Source organism: Aquarana catesbeiana, unplaced genomic scaffold, assembly GCF_042186555.1.
Source record: "Aquarana catesbeiana isolate 2022-GZ unplaced genomic scaffold, ASM4218655v1 unanchor215, whole genome shotgun sequence".
In the NCBI taxonomy this organism is placed as follows: domain Eukaryota; kingdom Metazoa; phylum Chordata; class Amphibia; order Anura; family Ranidae; genus Aquarana; species Aquarana catesbeiana.
This window is the reverse complement of record NW_027362641.1, coordinates 1,237,335-1,257,291: the sequence shown is the minus strand read 5'-3', so window position 1 is coordinate 1,257,291 and position 19,957 is coordinate 1,237,335.

Below are 19,957 nucleotides of genomic sequence, written 5' to 3'. Positions count from 1 at the left end.
CCTTTTGGAACATGTTACATGGCAAATCAGTATTTAGGATGTAAAATGTTCCAGCACATGTTCCCTCACCCCTCCATGCCAGTGGGTAGGGAGTTTCTTCTCCCCCAAAACCACACCCACATTTAAAATCAGCTCCGCCCACACAGCCATGTCATTCATTCACATGAATCTGTGAATGAATAAACTACAAGTCTTGTCTTCCTTCATGGCAGACAGAATTGTAGTATCAATGGACTGTGATTGTGCTGATCAGTGCACACATAGTCCATTCACAAGTCCTCCAACTTTCTAACAAAATTCCTGTACAGATGTATGGGCAGAAAGCTGAAGGACTTGTCTGCAGGAACCTGACATTGCACCCATGATCCACTCATACCAGATAACTGATAACATGTGCAGAAATATTGAATCTTTAGTGTACAGGCGCCCCTCCTATCTGTGTTTATTTTTGCATATGTGTGTATGTGGGGGTGGGGGGAGGTTCATATTTATGTATTTTGAGGGGTTAAAGTGCTTGGAATTAACTTTATTTTCTTACACTTTATTTTTTTATCACATGAGGACACGAGTCCCATATGTGATACTTTTTTTGGGACAGGTTCCCTTTAATGAGACCCCTGATGTCTCCCCTGCCCTGTAATAAATGAATGGAGTGCTGATTACACTCCATTAGTTTCTTCCCAGTGGCAGCAGGACCCCAAAGTGACATTTTACTGATCACTTCTGGGTTACAAATAGATGGGGAGATCAACAAACAGACATTCACTGGTCTCTCTAATGGAGGCTGCCATTGCTGAACTCTCCTCGGAGAATAATAGTTCTTTGGCTGTTCAGATGCTTTCATATCAGAGTTGTCTGACTCTAGTTATACAGGAAATATTTCTGGCACTGATTTCCTGAAGTCACACACAGCAAGGTATCTATAATTTTTTAGGGCTACACTTTAAAAAGTCAAGATGATAAATTAATTCTGAGCACATTGGGGGGATTTGAAGTCATCTTGAGGGATCTGACCAGCAGTGGTGCTCTGCTTTGGTTTTCTTTTTCTTCTATTAGTTATTCCATTTTTAATCACCTCAAGAATAGTCTGACCCCCCCCCCCCACACACACACACACACACACACACACCACCACTTTTTCTTGCCCAGACCATTTTCAGTTTTTGGCACTGTCACACTTCGAATGATGATTACTCAGTCATGCAACAATGTACACAAATTAAATTTTATCAATTTTTTTTAGAGATAGAGATTTATTCTGGTAGGATTTAATCACCACCAAGTTTTTAAGTTTTGCAATATAAATGAGAAAAATCTATTCTTGTTAAAAATGTTGATTATAAAATTTTGCAAATAAATAATATATCTTCATAAATTTAGACCGACATGTATTCTGCTAAATTTCTTGGGCAAAAATAACCCAAATCAGTGTATATAATTTAGTCTGTGGGAAAGTCTACACAGTATGGGATATAGATCTGAATACTGATCAGTCCTGATGTACTGATGGACTCATTTCTTGAGGCCCTAAAATGACAGGACAATACCCCCCAAATGATCCACATTCTGTTCTAGAAATCTGGAGTACCCAGAGGGACACAATGATTCCATACACATAACTTTCCACTGCCAACGGGGTTTTAAAGAGACAGTGGGGTTGATTTACTAAAACTAGAGTGTGCAAAATCTGGTGCAGCTGTGCACAGTAGCCAATCAGCTTCTATCTTTATCTTGTTCTAATTAAGTTTTGGCAAAAAACCTGGAAGCTGATTGGTTTCTGTGCTGAGCTGTACCGGAATTTGCCCTCTCCAGTTTTAGTAAATCAGCCCCATTGTTAAACAGGACCTGAGCCTACTTGCTGTACTTTGTACCCAAAAATATGTTTTAATTGTTTTGCCACAAACCACAGTCTTATACAGACACATAAACGTAGGTACATAGTTACATATTTGATAAGGTTGAATGAAGACACCAGTCCATCCAGTTCAATCTGTGTGTGTGTGTTTATGTCACTACCATAATCTTGTATATTGCATTCACTAAGATGTCCATCTAAAAGTTTTATTAACATTCTCTGACACCACCAACTGTGAAAGGGAGTTCCACATCATTATCGATCTAACAGTAAAGAACCCCTTACAGAGTTTAAGGTTAAACTGCTTCTCATCCAACTTCTTTGAGCGGCTGCATATCTTCTTAAGAAACCTGAGACTGAATAGTTTACTCTCTATGTTAGAATCACCATTCAAAAATGGGCATATTGTGATCATATCTGCTCATAAGTGCTTCTCCAGGGAGAATATGTTTAATGTTTGTGGTCATTCTTCATAACTGAGGTCATCCAGCCTCTTATTGGCTTTGTTGCCCTTCTCTGGACTCTCTACAGTCCAGCACATCCTTCCTGAGGACTGGTGACCAGAACTGGACGGCATACTCCAGATGTGGCCGAACCAGAGTTTTGTAAAGTGGTAGAATTAAAGTCTTATCTATTGAGTAGATACCCCTTTAATGCATGCTAATAGTCTTTTGGCCTTGCTTGCTGCAACTTGCAACTATACTTTAGCTTTTTTGAAGATACAATTTTCTCCCTTTATTTTTAAAGGGTCTTCAAGAGCCAGATAAGCCACCCACCCACAGACTCCCACAACTACCGGTCCATGATTGTGGACAAGTGGTCCCCCTAGGAAGGTATGTTGAGGGCATGTGGCCTGGTATGGTTCAGAATGGGGCTGCCCAACCCCCCTCATCCTAGCCACCCAGGGTGCATGCTTAGATAAGGTTCTGCTGTAAAATTTTGAGGAGACTGCATTCTTTTTTGTGGGGTTCCACTTAAGATTCATGCCAGGACTAAATGGCCTGGTATACATTTTGGGGGGGTTCTAAGCCATTTTATTTATCCCTGCTATATGTTACTCTTCACCTGTCAGTCAGGAATCCCTGGAATCCCTGGAATCCCTGGCTGGCAGCTGAATGTGCCGGGAGGGGATGAGTCACTGGTTGTTAGGATGCCAACAGGTACCAGTTCCCTAACAACCAGGAGGAAGCTGTCACATTTAGTAGTGGTAATAAAAGGGATCTGCTCATTTTGGGACTAGCATCTGTATCAGAGGTAGAAGCTGATTGGACTTTACACACAGTAGGCTTGGAAGAGAGGAAGAAAAATATTGGGACTTTAAATGAGGTAACAGGGGGCCGTTCAAATCCCCTCCTCCATCCCGGTTCAGTGATAAAATTATGGAGACAAAAGCAAGGGGCGGGACTTTGTATGAGGCACACGGACGCAATGAAACGATAATATAATAAAATATAATAAAAAGGGCTTTAATGGATTCAATTAGTCATATAATAACATGAAAAATGATAATGCTTCTTGCTATATATCAATTATTTTATATTTCACCAGAACCTAATATTGCACAATACTATATATTCCAACAAGGAATCATTTACAATAACATAGAACATAAAATGCATATGATACACATTGTACTAGGTATCTATACAGAGTGACATGCTAATGTATCATTTGATGGGGGTGAAAGAAAACAAACAAAAAAAGGAAATAGATCTAGATGGAACGTCCATACATCATAATGGTAATATATACATGTCAGTAGTTGTAAGCTCTACGCGTTTCGGGACCTTCTAGCCCCTCATCAGGAGAAAAACCGAAATAGTACCTAAGAATGGGGAGAACAACCATGTAAGAATAATTTAAACGGGACAGGTGTGCAAATGTGAAATATGAAGGACCCACACATATACACATTATGTCCACAGACTTACGTATACATCTGCACAGTGGTGGTGCAGCCATGTGAGTCACAGACCAGCCAATGATGCCACATCCCGGAGCTGAGGGGGCGCTACGAGGCAGACACAACCCACACGGACCTCCCCTCCACCAGGCTCTGACGCAGGGTGGGCGGGGGCTCCACCACTGCGCGTCGGCATCAAGCATTTCTTAGATATAACAAAAAGCACAGCGCTGGATATAAATGCAAAAATACAACAAAAATTGATATTACTATTAAAGCACCAACAACTTTCATATGTGGTAAAAGAAAAAAATAAAAATAAACAATAACATGAATGCTTCACTATAGTGATATATATGCGTGAACAATAACATGGATGCTTTACTATAGTGATATATATGCGTGACTATTCCCAGTTTTTTATCCACACATTTAGAAAAAGTCCAAAGATGCAAAAATTATTTCAAAACAAATGTCCAAAAAAGCAATTAAATGTGACTTTCTATGAATAATAAATCCGTGACTGTCACCGTGTTGAAATCCCGTCACCTGGTATAGATTGAAGGCTTACCAGATAGCCTCTGATCAGAGGCATAGAGCTAACAGCTTGGGGTTTGCCCTCCACAGCGGCTGGAACTTTAGCTGGGATGATGGATGTAGATCCACAAACGATCGCCACAGGCTTCCAGACAGCGGTACAATCAGGGAAGAGAGCTCTCACCGATATGGAAGTGTTTAAAAGAAAAGAGAAAACTCCAATGGTGTAGAACGTTTTATCTCTTGTTTATTAAAAGTCGCCTCACTGGCATCCATAAAAACACTTTTCCTTGCAAGGAACCAATACAGCTTTAAAACGAAACTCCTCGCATGCGCCGTCGGTACGAGCGTGTCAATCCTACAGCCGTTTCGTCAGAAATGACATCATCAGGGGCACGCCCGCACGTCTGCGCATGCGCCTTATATATCCGAGCGGCAAAACGAAAAAGTTCAGCCATTGGTAACACTAGGAAGGTGTTAAAGTTGCAAACAATTACCATTACAGGGGGGGTGGCAATTACACACACACCTGCTTTTTAACCTTTACAATTAAAACTCCATAGAGTCATCATGGTGCCATCTTGTGGACAAACTTGATATTACTTCAGAGTAATGGATTTTATTACATTACCCTTACTATTCAAAAAATTTATTAAAAAACATTAAAAGAGGTGGGGGGAAAAACCAATGACTAAAGATTCATTCGAATCACCCTTCAGCAACTGAAATCACATAAACCTCTATATCAATAAAAAATAATAATAAAGAGAGGAGGAATTTAAATATATTTCAATCAAAATTTTCTATATATTCAGAAATATATTCTATATTCAGAAATCACAATCTGAATACTGTATCTCCATTCCGACCATATCATAGAATAGCGAAAACCCCATTATAAAAAAGGGGTGGACATTAACTTTAAGAGGAATTTAAGAAAAAAAGGAAAAATTACAACAAAAGAAGGAAGAAAGACAGGAGAAGGGACATCAACTGTTATTAATAAAACAGTTGATGTCCCACTCTACATTAAGGCCCATGGGTACATGACAGCCCAGACGGTATATCCAGTTAGTCTCACTCCTGGATATACAACGTCTACTGTTTCTTCCTCGCCAGTGTGGTATATATTTCTCCAAGGCAAAAAATGTCGTGCCTGTGGGGTCCCTGTCATGCTTAAGGTCATAATGTTTTGAAACATTATGTTTGTCAAAACCCCTTCGTATATTGGCGATGTGTTCACCCAATCTGACTTGTAACTTCCTGGTAGTACGCCCTACATATTCTAACCCGCAAGGGCACCTCAAAAGATATACTACACATCTTGTGGTACAGGTGATAAAAGATCTAATCGGATATGTCATACCTGTCCCGGTTGATGTGAACTCAGTTAGTTTCCTACCCTTAAACTCATTAATTTTACAAACTTGACATTTTTTGCAAGGAAAAAAACCTTTTAGATCACCAAAAAAGGTGGGTCTTGTGGGTGGGTCCGGGACGTTAGGTGCTATAAAGTGCCTAAGGTTTGAGGCTCCCCTGAATAATACGCAAGGCTTATCTGCCAGCAAAGGCCCCAAGACCCTATCATTTTTTATAATGGGCCAATGTCTCTTAATTATTCGTTTGATGGCCCAGTGTTGACTGGAGTAAGTAGTCAAAAAAGGCCAAACCAAAATCCTCTCTGTTCTCTACTTGTGGTGAATTATCAACTAAGAGGGACTGGCGATCTCTATTTCCCACTTCTGCTATTATTAAATCTAGAGTCTGATTTTCATAGCCCTTGGTCAAAAATCTAGATTTAAGAACCAAGGCCTCTTTTTTGTAATCCTCTAGATTAGTACTAATAACCACTAATCTAGAGGATTACAAAAAAGAGGCCTTGGTTCTTAAATCTAGATTTTTGACCAAGGGCTATGAAAATCAGACTCTAGATTTAATAATAGCAGAAGTGGGAAATAGAGATCGCCAGTCCCTTCTAGTTGATAATCCACCACAAGTAGAGAACAGAGAGGATTTTGGTTTGGCCTTTTTGACTACTTACTCCAGTCAACACTGGGCCATCAAACGAATAATTAAGAGACATTGGCCCATTATAAAAAATGATAGGGTCTTGGGGCCTTTGCTGGCAGATAAGCCTTGCGTATTATTCAGGGGAGCCTCAAACCTTAGGCACTTTATAGCACCTAACGTCCCGGACCCACCCACAAGACCCACCTTTTTTGGTGATCTAAAAGGTTTTTTTCCTTGCAAAAAATGTCAAGTTTGTAAAATTAATGAGTTTAAGGGTAGGAAACTAACTGAGTTCACATCAACCGGGACAGGTATGACATATCCGATTAGATCTTTTATCACCTGTGCCACAAGATGTGTAGTATATCTTTTGAGGTGCCCTTGCGGGTTAGAATATGTAGGGCGTACTACCAGGAAGTTACAAGTCAGATTGGGTGAACACATCGCCAATATACGAAGGGGTTTTGACAAACATAATGTTTCAAAACATTATGACCTTAAGCATGACAGGGACCCCACAGGCACGACATTTTTTGCCTTGGAGAAATATATACCACACTGGCGAGGGAGCAACAGTAGACGTTGTATATCCAGGAGTGAGACTAACTGGATATACCGTCTGGGCTGTCATGTACCCATGGGCCTTAATGTAGAGTGGGACATCAACTGTTTTATTAATAACAGTTGATGTCCCCTCTCCTGTCTTTCTTCCTTCTTTTGTTGTAATTTTTCCTTTTTTTCTTAAATTCCTCTTAAAGTTAATGTCCACCCCTTTTTTATAATGGGGTTTTCGCTATTCTATGATATGGTCGGAATGGAGATACAGTATTCAGATTGTGATTTCTGAATATAGAATATATTTCTGAATATATAGAAAATTTTGATTGAAATATATTTAAATTTCTCCTCTCTTTATTATTTTTTATTGATATAGAGGTTTATGTGATTTCAGTTGCTGAAGGGTGATTCGAATGAATCTTTAGTCATTGGTTTTTCCCCCCACCTCTTTTAATGTTTTTTATTAAAGTTTTTGAATAGTAAGGGTAATGTAATAAAATCCATTACTCTGAAGTAATATCAAGTTTGTCCACAAGATGGCACCATGATGACTCTATGGAGTTTTAATTGTAAAGGTTAAAAAGCAGGTGTGTGTGTAATTGCCACCCCCCTGTAATGGTAATTGTTTGCAGCTTTAACACCTTCCTAGTGTTACCAATGGCTGAACTTTTTCGTTTTGCCGCTCGGATATATAAGGCGCATGCGCAGACGTGCGGGCGTGCCCCTGATGATGTCATTTCTGACGAAACGGCTGTAGGATTGACACGCTCGTACCGACGGCGCATGCGAGGAGTTTCGTTTTAAAGCTGTATTGGTTCCTTGCAAGGAAAAGTGTTTTTATGGATGCCAGTGAGGCGACTTTTAATAAACAAGAGATAAAACGTTCTACACCATTGGAGTTTTCTCTTTTCTTTTAAACACTTCCATATCGGTGAGAGCTCTCTTCCCTGATTGTACCGCTGTCTGGAAGCCTGTGGCGATCGTTTGTGGATCTACATCCATCATCCCAGCTAAAGTTCCAGCCGCTGTGGAGGGCAAACCCCAAGCTGTTAGCTCTATGCCTCTGATCAGAGGCTATCTGGTAAGCCTTCAATCTATACCAGGTGACGGGATTTCAACACAGTGACAGTCACGGATTTATTATTCATAGAAAGTCACATTTAATTGCTTTTTTGGACATTTGTTTTGAAATAATTTTTGCATCTTTGGACTTTTTCTAAATGTGTGGATAAAAAACTGGGAATAGTCACGCATATATATCACTATAGTAAAGCATCCATGTTATTGTTCACGCATATATATCACTATAGTGAAGCATTCATGTTATTGTTTATTTTTATTTTTTTCTTTTACCAAATATGAAAGTTGTTGGTGCTTTAATAGTAATATCAATTTTTGTTGTAGTTTTGCATTTATATCCAGCGCTGTGCTTTTTGTTATATCTATTTAGTAGTGCCCTTATCAAGGTATAGTGCATAGCTACAGGATTTTCCTTCACGGGTGATATTCACTAAGTTACTGTTTGTACACCTAGCGCAAATTTTTTCTTTAGAAACATCAAGCATTTCTTGCCGGCACGTGTGGCGTCATATGGCACACCTCTTGCCGGCAGGTTGTATTACCATCTCCAGCACATTGATGGTTGGTGGTGGATACGGCGCTCCTTGCTGAATGGCTTGGGTGGTCTGGGCGCGAGCTCGATGACGCCTTCCTTCCCCCCACGGTGTTCTGGGACGTGATGTTGGAGGATGGCCGTGGCGGCGCTCCCTACATGAACACCTCCCGCTGTTTGGTCTCCTAGATATATTTGCTCACATTATCCAACACTGTGGAACCACTGTTCCCCACTTCTCTGTTTTTACTCACTCTGAGCCAGGTAATTTCACTCATTCTCTTCACTCACTTATTCTTTATCTTCTTTCATCCGCTGTCACTTCCTCTACACCTGACCATGGTTCCCGCATCCTTTCAATACTTTCTTTCTTCTTTTCTACTTTTCTACTCTTGCATCACTCTTACACATACACTTTTTGCTCACTCACATACCCCCTCCCCCCCCCTTTTTTTCACATTTTTTTCAGAGGTCTCCAATCTGGAGTGATTTTTGGTTTACACGTTTGTCACTCCACTTAGTTTGACCAACCCGGGGTCGGTCTGTGTGGGTTGTGTCTGCCTCGTAGCGCCCCCTCAGCTCCAGGATGTGGCATCATTGGCTGGTCTGTGACTCACATGGCTGCACCACCACTGCGCAGATGTATACATACGTCTGTGGACATAATGTGTATATGTGTGGGTCCTTCATATTTCACATTTGCCCACTTGTCCCCTTTAAATTATTCTTACATGGTTGTTCTCCCCATTCTTAGGTACTATTTCATTTTTTCTCCTGATGAGGGGCTAGAAGGTCCTGAAATGCTTAGAGCTTACAACTACCGACATGTATATATTACCATTATGATGTATGGACGTTCCATCTAGATCTATTTCCTTTTTTTGTTTGTTTTCTTTCACCCCCATCAAATGATACATTAGCATGTCACTCTGTATAGATACCTAGTACAACGTGTATCATATGAATTTTATGTTCTATATTATTGTAAATGATTCCTTGTTGGAATATATAGTATTGTGCAATATTAGGTTCTAGTGAAATATAAAATAATTGATATATAGCAAGAAGCATTATCAGTTTTCATGTTATTATATGACTAATTGAATCTATTAAAGCCCTTTTTATTATATTTTATTATATTATTGTTTCATTGCGTCTGTGTGCCTCATACAAAGTCCCGCCCCTTGCTTTTGTCTCCATAATTTTAATACAGTAGGCTTGGAGTGGTGGACATCTAAAAGGGTTTTAAAGTTGTCAGCACTCTCAGCTTGTACCGCTTCCTAGGGAAGGGAATTGCACATTTTTACTTCTCTAGAAGTATGGTCCCCGTCTGCTGGAGGTAGAGAAGAAGTGTATATACAGACTGTGTATAGTTGCGTCTCTGAGGAGTTCTACTGCTTTGATCAAGTGGGCATCCCATAATATCCCTATCCCAGTTTATTTTCCTCAATTAAATTTAAAACAAAGCACTGGGTGGCCTGGACATGAGAGGGTGAAGATGCACATCGTGTGAGCTCCGGCACTTATTACCCCTGCTTTTTTACATAATTCTCGGCACTTAAGCAGACATGACGGGCATGGGCAAGTGGTCGGGTAAATCCCACTCCAAGAAGACCGCTCCAGCGAGCTCTATCAAGCGCTACCTCGCTACGGAACCCAAGGATCCCGGTGAGTCAGATGGCCTAGGCCGCTCGCCTCGTGGGATGAATGTTAGCTCCGCCTTCTGCCACAGGCCTGAGATGAGGCACCGGTCTCCAGTATCCTCGTGCGGATCAGAGAGAGAGAAGCCCGAGGGAAGGCTCGAGGGTGGCGGATCTAGTGAGCGGACTCCCCACTAAATCAGATCTCGTCCTAATGCTGTCGGGCCTGGAAAAGGTGATTAAAAGGAACTTTCAGCTGTGCGCACAGAACACTTTCCCTAATATCCTATGTTCGTGGGTGCTCCCAGCCCACCCTTCTCCTGTCTACAGATGCTGAGAAAGCGTTTGATAGGGTGGACTGGGAGTACCTCATGGCCACGTTATCGCATTTCGGCTTGGGTCCAAATATGCTGGTAAAGATTTCTGCTTTATACCAAACGCCATCAGCCCAATTAAGAATTAATGGTACGTTAAGCGATCCCTTTTTTCTTTATAATGGTACACGTCAGGGGTGCCCTCTCTCCCCCATCCTTTTCGCCCTTTCCCTAGAACCCTTTCAAGCAACAATACGCCACAATCCCAACTTACATGGGATTACAGTGGGTACGACGGAACACAAATACGCGGCGTACGCTGATGATTTCCTCTTTTATGCCCAACAACCCCTTATAACCTTACCCAATCTCATGATGGCCTTAACGCAATTCAGTAAAATATCTAATTTTAAAATTAACTTGTCTAAATCGGAAATCTTGAATATATCAATCCCTCACACAACAGCGACTAGTTTACAAACATCCTTCCCTTTTGCTGAGATTATGGCTAGTAAGGATGCTTGACTGGTGAATAATGATGTGCCTGTGAATGGCCCGCTGTAGTGGCTGGAAAATTACCCCTTCCTCCCTTCCCCTTTTTCCTTTCCTCTTCCCTTCTGCTACCTCTTTTTCCACTTATTTTTTACTAACTTTCCTTTTCTCTCGATTTAATTTATATTTGATGTTAATGATACGACATTAAGGAATTAGCCATTAGAGGTTTCTGGACCCTAGGAATTGCTCCCTATATACATGCCACTTATGGTACGCAGAGAAACACTCCATATGTCAAATGTATCTGCTTTTTGGTTACTACAGTAGAGATAAGTTTGGGACCAGAAGTATATATCAGAGGGTCAATTTAGATAGCATGATAATGTATAATCTTTCTAGAGATTCTCATTTCCTGATGTCTGTATCTTGATTATTATCTGTTTAATATTTTTCAATAAAAACTTATTGAACAAAAAAGCAAAGCACTGGACTGTTCTGAAGACTTAAGTGTTCTGTGAAGATGTGGTGTGCCTGGGTGTGCAGGATGGGGGATCCTTTTACACGTGCGGGTCCTTAGGGGGTGCTCTACATAATTGTCAATCAGCTGCTGCACCTGCAGGGCTTTAATGGGGAAAGTGGGAGGGTCTGCATCCCTTTAGATGTGATTTCCGTTTGGGAGAATCTTACCAAAAATGACATTTTTGTTGCAGGGGATGCACAAAATATTATTTGTATCTTAATTGTATCTGACTGATTTGTAATTTACTTCTCAAAAATCAGTGAGCCAATCACACAGGCAGGAAATTACATTTCTGGGGGAAGGGTTTTCTGTACACCATCTGTATTGCATTTTACAGAACATTACAGAGCTGCAGATTGAAATAAAAGGTCATTTTAAATAACATTCAAATAAAATATTTGTATACGCTATATTTTTTTTTTGTTTGATAATTTTTTTCTCATGAAAGTGGAATTGCCCTTTAAGTGCCTCTTCTCCGGAGTGAATACCTGTAATCTATCAGTCCTCATAGCTGAGATCCTCTGTCCTCCTTGTTCATTTTGTTGCCCTTTGCTGAACTCTTTCTAATTCATTGACATCTTTTCTGAGGATTGGGGACCAAAACTGAACTGTATATTCAAGATGAGGCTGAGCCAGTGTATTGTAAAGGGGTAGAATTATTGATTTATCTCTGGAATATTCACATTCACAAAACAAATTGTTTATAAATAGTCCCAATAAAATGTATCTGATTATAAATGCTCAGCAAACAGGTCATCTCATCCCGATGGCATTCGCTAAATGAGATATAACTAGATAAACAATCTATAATCAATAAATTATTAAACTGTCTATATCCACTTGCCGACCAGACGGCGTCATTATACTGCGGCAAGTTGGCATGATCCCGCGAACCGTCGTAGCTGTAGGTCGGCCCTTTAAATGCCCCAGCTCCCCCGCTGCAGTCATGACCGCCGTCCGCATGTGATTGCGGGCACGAGAGCCAGAACGGGGATGTGTGTAAACATCCATATCCCTGTTCTGTGAGGAGAGGAGAGACAGAACGTCTGCTCCTACTAGCTAGGAACAATGATATGTCTCCTTCTCTACTCAGTCCCATCCCCCTCCACAGTTAGAAACACAATTAAGGGAAAACATTTAACCCCTTGATCGCCCCCTAGTGTTAACCCCTTCCCTGCCAGTGACATTCACACAGTAATCAGTGCATTTTTATAGCACCGATCACTGTTTAAATGTCAGTGGTCCCATAAGTGTCCGATCTGTCCACCGCAATATCGCAGTACCGCTAAAAATCGCTGATCACCGGCATTACTAGTAAAAAATAAAAATAATAAAAATGCTATAAATCTATCCCATAGTTTGTAGACACTATAACTTTTGAGCAAACCAATCAATATACATTTATTGCAATTTTTTTTACCAAAAATATGTAGAAGAATATATATTGGCCAAAACTGATGAAGAAATTTGATTTTTAAAAACATATTTGGGGACATTTATTACAGCAAAAAGTAAAAAATATTGTTTTTTTTTTTTCAAAATTGTTGCTCTTTTAGTGTTTATAGCGCAACAAATAAAAACAGCAGAGGTGATCAAATACCACCAAAAGAAAGCTCTATTTGTGGGAAAAAAAGGACGTCAATTTTGTTTGTGTACAGCATCACACGACCGCGCAATTGTCAGTTAAAGTGACGCAGTGCCATATCACAAAAAATGGCCTGGTCATTAAGGGGGCAAATCTTCCGTTCTGTAAGTGGATATACTTGTTACCTATAATCATTTCTGTCATTTTTTAAGCTGTCCCGCTATGTAAAAGAAGTCCAGTACAAGGATCCGAATGGCAAGGTCATGATTTTTAATGATAAAGGAGAACTGCCCAGCCCGCTGGACATTGTAAATTGGATTACAAGAATTAATGAGAGAAATATCACTGATTGGATGTATTTGGGCCACTTTGATGGGTCTCTTTCAGAGGGTCAGCAACTTACACTAGAACCAGAGCGAATATCATGGAAAGGAGACAAGGTGAGTTACACTGGGGAAGCTGATCCAGAACTTATACAAGAAACATACTAGTTTTGACCCTAAAGACCATCTTCAGACAAATCCTAACCCCCTCCCCCCATCCTGTACATAGGTGGCCAACATCTTCCCTGACTCATTCCATGGTGATTAGATGAAGGTGTCAGTGCTGGCTGTGTGGATATAAATGCCGGGATATGTTCCCATCACTCATTATACCTGAAGAAGTGAATAAACTACAAAACATCTTCTACATTACAGAACAAGTCCAGCTAAATGTGACTGACTGCTACTATTAGCTCCCCCCTCCTCATCACACAGACCGGGACATAGACATTTATAGAAGGAGCCTGACTCCTGTGTACAGAATGTAGCAAGGTCTCCGGCCTCCTTTGGTCTAATGAAAACCTCCAGGGCCAGAGACAGCTGACATCCTTCTATATATGGTGGGTTGTGAGGCATAGTGAGTGCAAAGGTGTTAGATTCATTGAGCGCCAGACACTTCTTAAATGCAAAAGAGATTTTATTTCTCTTAACAGAACTATGGGAGAGATGGTTAGTGCCAGGACACCCTTTGGTAGTCGCAAGATTAATTGTCAGACTCCGAAACCTCTACAGGTAGACAGCCATGCAAGGAAAGGCATCCAGCAAGACACCACTTCTGCATGTGTAGGAATGCTGTCTCCTATGGCAACAGTCTTTAACAGTGTAACAGTTCCTTCACTTCCACTATAATCACTTCTTGTAGTTCTTCAGCCCACTGAGCTCCCAGTCTCTCTCACTAGACTAGATGATTCGCTGCCACTGAATCCATTGAGCTCCTCCAATCTTCATGGTAGTATCTTCCTCAAGCGTCACCCCCTCCTCTCTGCTGGGTCCCTAGCTTGGCACTCAAGTTACCTCTCAAGCTTCACCCCACTGGCCTGCTCAGTCCTTGGCTTGACACACAAGGCTGCTCTGCAAGCATCAACTCCTCTGGCTGGGTCCCTGGCTTGACACCCACTGAAATTTCCTGATTCTTCACCGTCCCCGGTTGGGGAGAATACTGCTCCAGTACTTGCTTCAGCCACTCACTGTGGTCCCCAGTAATACGATGGTTGGCCCATTAGTGGCGACAGCTTCCCCTCTACCTCCGACTTTGATAAGTTCTCCAGCCAGCAGAACTGTCACCTCTGGCTAGACTGCAAGCCGCAATCCCAACCCTACGCTGCTCTCTTGCTTCAGACAGCCCAGCAGCCAGATGTGCCCGGGATAGGCCCAAACTCCATCCTAGCAGCCCGGGCAATACAACACATGTCCACCCAGACAGCCACCCAGGTGGCACAGAACACTGACCACCTGACTTCACCCGAATATATAGGTTCTCCCAGCAGGTCAAGGGATTTAAGAAAACCCCTGCCCATTGGCTGGGATACCCCATATACCCGTAATCTGACCTTGCATTGTCCTTCTAATATCTAAAGCCACCAGGTACCCGGCCACCTAGCGACAAAAGAGAGAAGTGCAGCTATTACAGACTTATGCCCTGTACACACGATCAGAGTTTCTGATGGAAAATGTTCGATGGGAGCTTGTTGTCGGAAATTCCGACCGTGTGTAGGCTTCATCGGACATTTTCGATCAGAATTTCCGTCACACAAAATTCACACAAAATTTGAGATCTGGATCTCAAATTTTATGACAACAAAATCCGTTGTCGAAAATTCCGATTGTGTGTACACAATTCCGACGCACAAAGTTCCACGCATGCTTGGAATCAAGCAGAAGAGCCGCACTGGCTATTGAACTTAAGTTTTCTCAGCTCGTTGTACTTGTTGTACGTCACCGCATTCTTGATGTTCAGAATTTCCAACAAGATTTGTGTGACCGTGTGTATGCAAGACAAGTTTGAGCCAACATCCGTCAGAAAAAAAACATGGATTTTGTTGTCGGAAAATTCTATCGTGTGTACAGGGCATAAGAGTGGAATCAATTGATCCTAAAAATTAGCCATGGTAGCTATACCTGGCAGGTAAATTTAGGAAACAGAAACAAACTCAAACGAAAACGCATTGCTGCACTGTCCGAAAAAATTCATACACTGGAACAGGCACATAAACTATCCTTAGCCACCAGATCGCTCGTTGATCTCTTACGGGCCGGGGAGGAACTTCTGGAAGAGCTAAGTACAGTGGGGCAAAAAGTATTTAGTCAGCCACCAATTGTACAAGTTAAAGAGAGATGAAAAGATGAGAGAGGCCTGTAATTGTCATCATAGGTATACCTCAACTATGAGAGACAAAATGTGGAAACAAATCCAGACAATCACATTGTCTGATTTTTGAAAGAATTTATTTGCAAATCATGGTGGAAAATAAGTATTTTGTCAATATCAAAAGTTCATCTCAATACTTTGTTATCCTTTGTTGGTAATGACAGAGGTCAAACGTTTTCTGTAAGTCTTCACAAGGTTGTCACACACTGTTGCTGGTATGTTGGCCCATTCCTCCATGCAGATCTCCTCTAGAGCAGTGATGTTTTGGGGCTGTCGCTGGTCAACACGGACTTTCAACTCCCTCCAAAGGTTTTCTATGGGGTTGAGATCTGGAGACTGGCTAGGCCAGTCCAGGACCTTGAAATGCTTCTTACGAAGCCACTCCTTCATTGCCCGGGCAGTGTTTGGGATCATTGTCATGCTGAAAGACCCAGCCACGTTTCATCTTCAATGCCCTTGCTGATGGGAGGAGGTTTGCACTCACGATACATGGCCCCATTCATAGTTTCATGTACACGGATCAGTCGTCCTGTTCCCTTTGCAGAGAAACAGACCCAAAGCATGATGTTGCCACCCCCATGCTTCACAGTATGTATGGTGTTCTTTGGTTGCAACTCAGCATTCTCTCTCCTCCAAACATGAGTTGTGTTTCTACCAAACAGTTCTACTTTGGTTTCATCTGACAATATGACATTCTCTCAATCCTCTTCTGGATCATCCTAATGCTCTCTAGCAAACCTCAGACGGGCCCAGACAGGTACTGGCTTAAGCAGGGGGACACGTCTGGCACTGTGGGATCTGGGTCCCTGGCAGCGTAGTGTGTTACTGATGGTAGCCTTTGTTACATTGGTCCCAGCTCTCTGCAGGTCATTCACTAGGTCCCCCGTGTGGTTCTGGGATTTTTGCTCACCGTTTTTTATTGCAGATTCAGTCTTCCCAGCCTGGTTCAGGTCTACAATTTTGTTTCTGATGTCCTTCTACAGCTCTTTGGTCTTCACCACAGTGGAGTTTGGAGTGTGACTGTTTGAGGTTGTGGACAGGTGTCTTTTATACTGATAACAAGTTCAAACAGGTGCCATTAATACAGGTAAGAAGTGGAGGACAGAGGAGCCTCTTAAATAAGAAGATTATTATTATTATTATTATTATACGAGATTATATAGCGCCAACAGTTTACGCAGCACTTTACAATGTATAAGGGGGACAACACAATTACAGTACAGTTCAATACAAAAGGCACAGGACAGGTCTGTGAGAGCCAGAAATCTTGCTTGTTTGTAGGTGACCAAATACTTATTATCCACCACAATTTGCAAATAAATTCTTTCAAAAATCACACAATGTGATTGTCTGGATTTGTTTCCACATTTTGTCTCTCATAGTTGGGGTATACCTATGATGACAATTACAGGCCTCTCTCATCTTTTTAAGTGGGAGAAATTGCACAATTGGTGGCTGACTAAATACTTTTTTGCCCCACTGTAAGACTTTAAAATGTAAATACGTCCTAACACAAAAATTATTCTACGAATTCGGGAACAAATCAAGGAAATTACTAGCTAGACCACTACAAATCAAAAAAGCTAAAAATACCATACACACAATCAAAGACCCCACAGGCGCTTCATTTGTTTCTCCAGACGATATTGCCAATCAATTTGTTCAATATTTCTCCAAACTCTATAACCTACCTACTACAACTACAATGAATCAAGCTATAGAAAGACAAGAGGCTATAAAGGATTTCCTAACACAATATTGTCAATCCCTTATCACCCCTGAAGACGCGGCGAGTCTAGAACACCCCATTAGTACAGAAGAAATTATGACAGCCCTAAAGCAACTCAAAACAGGTAAAAGTCCAGGCCCAGACGGTCTGACCGTAAGCTACTATAAGACTTTCCAAGAAATACTTACCCCGCATCTCTCTAAGACATTTAATGCTTTATCTTCTTCTCCACAAGCGAATAGGGATCTACTAGAGGCCCATATTATGCTTATACCAAAACCAGGCAAAGATGAGACGTTAGTATCAAATTACAGACCTATCTCTCTCCTCAATGTAGACATGAAACTCTATGTCAAAATTCTTGCGAATTGTATACTCCCTCTTCTCCCCAAATTGATTTCACTAGACCAGGTAGGATTTATCCCTGGTAGGGAAGCTAGGGATAACACCATAAAAGCTATCAACATCCACCATTGGCTCTCGACTTCCTACAAACAAGGTTTTTTTTCTGTCCCTCGATGCGGAGAAGGCGTTCCATAGGGTGGCTTGGGACTACATTATGGCAGTGTTGCAGGCTATGGGGTTTTCTGCACACTTTCTCCAATTGATCCTAGCACTATACAGTATTCACCCCCCACTGCCAGAATTAGGGTTAATCGCCGCCTGTCGGACGCTTTCGCCGTCTCGAATGGCAGAAACCAAGGGTGCCCATTATCCCCTGTCATCTTTGTACTAACCTTAGAACCTCTACTGCACAAAATTAGGACTAATTCCAACGTAAAAGGCATTGATATACAAAACAAGCATTACAAAGTAGCAGTGTACGCAGATGACATCCTCCTCTTCCTTTCTGACCCTTTAATCACCATACCCAATCTATTGCAGGATTTTACCCTCTTGCACAAATTATCCAACTTGCAAATAAATTTTGCAAAATCCACAAACACAGAACAAACACTTAGAGCACATGAATTCTTTCAAAACAATGCGCTCATCTCTTTTGCTACCCTGTCCTCCTGATTCCCACAGAATAACATTCCTTTTTATACATTTTTGCAAATCAGATATTTTTTGAATAGCACCAGACCTACCACACAATGGTGTAGAGAACAAAATCCTTTGGAAGAACTTTGCTCTACTGCGAGTCCTCAAAGACATTTGATCTTGACGGTATATGCGCTCCTCTTTGGTGAAATCGACCATAAATCTAACGCAATAATCCAGAAATGGGAAAGTGAGCTCAAGTTAGACCTCCCCAAAGAGGAATGGGATAGTATATATGAACATATTCATAAAGGCTCTATCAACATCTCAGCACAGGAAAACGGTTACAAACTGTATTCACGATGGTATCATACTCCAGAACGAACGGATACACATATTCCACCCAACTGTATCACCGATGTGCTGGAGATGTAACCCTAGCTTGGGCTCCCTTCTCCATGTATGGTGGGACTGTATACACATAAAAGCATTCTGGGAAAAAAACACGATACAATCTCTAAAATTATAACATACACACTGGACTTTACTCCAGCTCATTACCTGTTACATCACACATCACTACCTCAATCCACTTACAGAAGGTCTCTTATGCTTCACCTTATCAATGAGGCTAAACAATGTATATCATTGTATTGGAGAAATACTAACCCCCCTAAAATATCTAATTAATCCATCAATCTAAAGAAAACACGACGAAATATCGAAATACGTGGGCTTGTTGGCTACACTTTAGAAAATCCTCAGAGTTTCAGGAGCTACTGTATTATGCAATCCACAACCTCGCCTCACAACGGGAATAAACTAACACTTTCCATACACGTTCCCTCCTTCGCCAAGGTTATGGTACCCAAAATACCCAGTTATATAAGCATCTTCCCCTGTATCGTACATAGCATATTCCCACCCAAATCTTGAAGTAGAACACTTTGACTACTATAATCATAACAAATATGCGTCTTTTATCTGATATTGGATTATTCTTTGAATATAAGGCTATACTTCAGACCTGTCCAGCTTACATCTCCTCATTAATACCCAAGCTTTCCACCAAACATGGGAACTACAACATATTTACCAGATGTGGAGGGCAGCTTATTCCACTTAGTGGATCAACACTGCTAGAACACTACAAGATAAATCCACTACCCCCTCCCTTACACAGTATGTTCCCATTCAGGGTGCATGGGCTGGGAGTAGGCCTGCTTTGGTCTACATGACTTAATCAGATAAACCCTCTTATCATTCTCCTATGATGTCCCATGACATCACAAGGCACGTTCTAGCCTGCTCAAATAGTTTGATACAGCATTACGTTAATATTCCTATGTTTAAATTTGAATTGAATTAAAATAGCAACTGTTATACAATGATATGATCATTAACCACGCTAATTTTATGATTATTTGTACTGTATATATTGATCTTTATTCCTGTTGCTTTATTGTAATTGTATTATTGTTCTAATAAAATTATTTGAAACAGAAAAAAAATGAAGAGTAAGAA